Source organism: Frankliniella occidentalis, unplaced genomic scaffold (genome assembly GCF_000697945.3).
Source record: "Frankliniella occidentalis isolate FOCC.00 unplaced genomic scaffold, Focc_3.1 Scaffold69, whole genome shotgun sequence".
NCBI lineage: Eukaryota > Metazoa > Arthropoda > Insecta > Thysanoptera > Thripidae > Frankliniella > Frankliniella occidentalis.
The window spans coordinates 1,556,025-1,561,164 of NW_026267199.1; the positions used below are offsets into that span (position 1 = coordinate 1,556,025).

The 5,140-nt window shown below is 52.9% G+C and overlaps 1 protein-coding gene and 1 long non-coding RNA gene across 2 annotated transcripts in view; one reads left to right on the plus strand and one right to left on the minus strand.

The window, feature by feature from the left end:
- Positions 1–5,140, minus strand: part of LOC113204469 (serum response factor homolog) — a gene marked incomplete in the record, with an annotated part of 98,338 nt that overhangs the window by 41,341 nt on the left and 51,857 nt on the right.
- LOC127749611 (uncharacterized) overlaps positions 4,418–5,140 on the plus strand; it is a 35,867-nt gene continuing 35,144 nt past the window's right edge. Inside the window, exon 1 of the long non-coding RNA XR_008011236.1 lies at positions 4,418–4,608. This is a non-coding gene — a long non-coding RNA (uncharacterized LOC127749611). The remainder of the gene's footprint in view (positions 4,609–5,140) is intronic.

A 5,140-nucleotide genomic window follows, 5' to 3' on the forward strand; every position in this document is an offset into this window, starting at 1 on the left:
GGGGCGATGGACTACACAGTCTTGCAGTTTAAACTGTAAGACTTTTAGTTTTGCAGTTTAAACTGTCAACTTGTTATACAGTTAGATTTGGAAAGTATGTGGCGCGTACACACTAAGAAGTGTGTGGCACTCATGCACACACTGCTATGTGATTTTAAGTTAAGTACATACAAGGGAGAGTGAACTATGAACACAGTTGGGTTTGCAGTGCATGCTCGCAGGTATTCCATTGCTAAGCAGTTGCACACAAGTGTTTAAGGTGAAAAGAGTTGAACACCGTGCAATGTGAAGACAAAGAAGTTAAAGATGAAGATGATTAATTTCGTTTCCGACTCTCCCTCGGTGATTCACTGGTGCCGCGGGACGTGCAGCGCCGCCGCGACACGCCGCCCGAATGAGCGATGAGTGACGAGGCACATGTTATTGGCGCCATTTGCATGGCCGCTGTCAACTGCTATCTGTCTGCCTCTCCCCCCCTCTCTCTCTCTCTTACTTTTTCTTCCTATTAAACACACATGCACATAGGAAGGTGAACTAAGATGTGTTATGAATGGTTCATAAATAAATATACAATACAAAAATCGACGACAGCCCTTAATCAAGGTTCTCCTAAAGGCTGCTGTACATTGGAAACATTGTGCATAAGGTGGTTTATCCGTGTAAAATGATCTCTATTGCAGGCAAAACTGGCAAAATTATTTAAATGTGAAAATCCAACAATGAGGCATTCAACCCAACCAGTTCTGTCTTACCCCTTTCCTAAATTGAAGCGTGTCCTCATGTTTGATTCCGAGGTGTTGAGGCGATTACCTTCTATTCATCAGAACTCACAGGGGTTTCAACCGCTGCAACACACAGTCGGCTCAAGTAAATTCTTGAAAATATTGTTTGCGTGGTCTGAGTGCGTTCCTCTACAACTCACCCATCAGCGCTCGATGGGATCGACACGTACCGCCTGCAACAAGAAGACAATACATTTTTAGAACAGATACAGCGTAAAAAAAGCATTATGAGCTTGCACTCTCAGGGCTGTTTCAGGTTTAGACATTAACAGCTGGATGTAGTGATCTGTAAAACTACAATTGTTTGATATTGTAAAATTACAAGCACACAGTATCGACTAGGCATTCATCGACGAGAAGAACGATTGAGATGTCACATACAACATATTTTTTCTGTATTAATTACAAAATAAATCGTAAATTTACGACGATATTTTTCAGTGTAGGAGGTTGGAACGGCAACACCTGCACCAGAAGTGGGATTTTGTCCCCATGTGTCATTCTAGTTTGTTTAATTATGTCATCACCAGTCATCGGGATGAAAAGGGGAGGAGAGGAGAAGGTCGAAAGAGGGCAACGATTGGGGACGAGTGTCGATCGAACCAACACGTTTGAACCGAGCCGAGCCGAGCCGAGCCGAGCCCAGCCACAAGTGGAGTATAACGAAGTACCTCGCTCGGTGCCCGGTGCACCCTGAGCTGACGGGACCCGACGGGCCGTTGACGAGAGAGAGCGAGAGAGAGAGAGAGAGGGGGGGAGGAGGAGGGCAGGGAGAGAGAGAGAGAGAGAGAGAGAGAGAGAGAGAGAGGGGGAGATCCACCGTAGCGAGAGTGCGAGAGAGAACAGCGGAGCCCCTTTACTTAGCGGCGCCGCCCGGCCAGCCCCCGGCTCGAGAGGAGGGGGAGGGGGAGGGGGAGGAGGAGCGGCGAACGTGACAAGACGGGCGGTCACTGACGCAGCACCTCCGAAGCGACGGCGGGAGACGCCAAACGTCTCGCGGATCAGAGAGACGGAGAGGGAGGAGAAGAGGGAGATGAAGGGGGAGATGTGGGTAGAGAGAAGAGGGAAAGGGGGTGCGGGGCAGCGGTGCGCTGAAGGGCCACAATGTCAATGCATTGCACTCCATGATGCATATAAAGGGGTGGCGGAGCGTGGCGCAGGGAGCCTGACGGACAGCGATTGGCACATATTCTGCACACAAACGCGCTCCCTCGGCACAATGTCCTCCCCCCCCCCTCCCACTCCTCCCTTGCCTCTGCCCTGCCCAACCCACTAGAAGCTTAGAGGAGGCAACATAACTGTCTAATGAATAGGCCCCTCCAGCGCAAACAAAATGTATCTCTGGCGGGATCACCCGTCGACAAACACACTGTGTAGAACACGAGAGGTGAGCGTACAGGCATAGGCACGCGCATCAACGGTATGCAACAACGCACCCGCCGCCGCCATAAAGGTCGCACGGATGTCATCCGGATGTCGTCGAGACCGGCCGGCCCGTCAACAACAAAACAATAATGTCTTGCCGAATACAGCCGCGCCACGGGTCGGACACGCCAGGACACGCGTGCGGACGCGCGGGGGACACGACATGGGTGGCGCGCGGGGCGCGGCATGCATGCCAAGCGCACCCCCGGACCCTACCCGCCCGCGGCGGCACGCACCGTGAGGCTTATGGCCCCCGCGGCATTTGCGTACGGGGTTAATAACAAATACCCAATGCCAAAAGTCAATCAGAGACGCGTGCGCGGACGTGCGGCGACTCGCCTATGGCGAGCTCCGCTTGGGTGCGCGCCTGCGAGGTAGGCAGGCCTGCCGCGCCTGCGCGCCCCGCGGGATGGCCTGCCCCGCCAGGCTGACTGCGGTGTCCTTTTACCTCGCCTTTTACGTTCCTGAATAGCACATTGAGTGTGGCGACGCTCACATGCTAAATCATAGGCACAAAAACTGCCCCACCCTCAATGTGAACATATTCACGAGTAGCCTGTTCCACTTTTAAAGAAATCACATACACGACATTGTCACTGTAGAGTTCCGGCCCCGTCGCTCTTAGCTGCTGGTAAAACTTGTTTGCTGACGGAAATACTCGTACGGTTGCTCTGCTGTTTATAGTGTGTAGTAGTTTGCCAGTTTAAACTGCTGAACTAAAAGTTTGACGGTTGAAACTGTAGAATAACTCTTTAGCTCGCCAGTTCTAACCGTAGAACTTAAGAGTCCTGCAGTTAGAAGTGACAAACTAAAAAGTTCTACTGTTACAACCGGCGAACCTTAAGTTCTGCAGTTACAACTGCCAAACTTTTTGTTCTACAGTTTTAACTGGCAAACTACTACACACTAAGATTAGCAGAGTGGAGGCATGCAACGCAAGGTAAGCCCGCCTGCAGATCTGTATCCGGCAGAGTGCAACCAGAAAAAAGGACGGCGCAGATCAGACGCCTTGTAGTACCTACCACCTCGACCACCCAGGGGCTCAGCGAACTGAGCGAACTCTTTTGTGAGCAACTAAAATTAAATTGAAGAGCTGACATTAGCCCATAGTAGTTCTGACATGACTTTTCTCTGTCAACTCAAATGTGTACATTGTCTACATTACAGAAAGGTACAGAAGGTACACACAGAGCCGCATGCAGATATAAAAGTATAGCTAAATGGGGCGAGAAAGTTAACTAGCTCCATTCATCTGAAAAAAAGACTGCGCGCTCGCCGGACAACTCTTTCTACTACGAAACGTGGAAATATAAAGGTTACTTTTCTATCTTTTCCCTGAAAGCCGCAAATGTGTTGCGTCTACGCCGCTAACCAGTGCAGCGCCCGTCGCGGCATAGGCTCACCAGACTCCCCGCCACGCCACGCCCCGCCACGCTGGACACAAACCATACAAGGCTGGATCTAGAGCGGGCGCAGCTGCTTGCTGAGTCTGGTCTAGACCGGCGCGGCGTGTCTGTGTAAATACGGCCGATTTGTAAGTTTGCTTGACGCGCCTGTTTAGCCGACGACGAGCTATTGGCACGACAGCGGTTATTGACACGTAGCAGAGCATTGCAGATTGGAAGTGCACACGGTGAGAGGGTCGCGAGGGACGTTTGCAGGACGACGAAACACTGGGACGCTATTATTCCTTATCACAAAACAGTGCACTATTCCACACTGAACTTCACTTGCCGCACCGATGTCGGCTAGGGGTGTGCAACAGTGAGACACGCCAAGGCCTTTGGGCAGCGTCGAGACATGTCGTATCGATGTTAGTGGCTGGTGGTGCGCGAGCCAAAGTGCGCGCCTAACAAACGCGAACAAACGCTAGCCCCGTAGACCGCTGGAGGTGACAAATTGATTGACCGCGAGGTGGAGCCCAAATACCCAACGTCCGTTCAGAGTTTCACCACCCCTATCCGACAGACAAATGCTATGCCGCCGTAAAAATTAGGTTTGATAACATGTTGTTAATATAACATTGTTAAGTTAATATTTTATAAAACGAATATCCGTCCGCACGTCACGAGCGCCAGAGCGCGGCGGGGGAGAGTGGGACGGCGGGGGAGCCGCGACCAATGGTGGGCCGAGGCGGCCGCGAGGGGGGCGGGAGGCCGACCAACCGCGGGCCGCGGCGGCGGCTCCGTCTCTCTCACTCCCTCCCTGGAGCGGCTGGAGGGGCGGCCCGTCGCGCGCGCGCGCCAGTGCTCGCCCGCCGGCCGCCCGGGCAGCACCGCCGTGTCGCGCCGCGCAGCCGCGCCGCCGCGGGCCCCAGCAGGACGACGCCGGTGCAGTCGACGTGGACGTCGTCGAGGACGTCGTCAACGCCATCGCCACGGACGACGCCGCAAGCACTTTAGTAAGTACACACCCACCACCAAGGCACAAAGATTCATCAAAATTTTGCAAATGTTTCCCAAAAATAATCGTAAGGGCAATTTATTCTATTATATTTACAAATTGAGACCTGGTTTGGTCGAAAGTGTACGATGCGGTATAAGGGCAGGAGTTTGTAACGATGTCGCAACGTTTGACTGTGCAGATGGGCAAGATAAGCAAGTGGTAGGGCATAAGGGTGTAAGCTATTTTAGAAACTATGCTCGTTCAATTTTGCTAAACCAGTGGGTAGTGCTGCGCTAAACCACGCTCGGTCCTAATTTTGTATTGATGCTCCGTCTCCTGTGTTTACCTCTCTAACTCCCTCCTCCCTCCCCGTCTCCCTCCCTGCCCGCGGTTGGTCCCTGCCTCCCTCCCTCCCTCCCTCCCTCCGTTCCTCACGGACGCGGCGACGCGGCGTGTGCTGGGAGAGAGAGAGAGAGTGAGAGGAGGAGCGGAGGAAGAAGAGAGAGGCCACGCGTGGTGTGTGGGACACAATCCGCTGCGCAGCTACA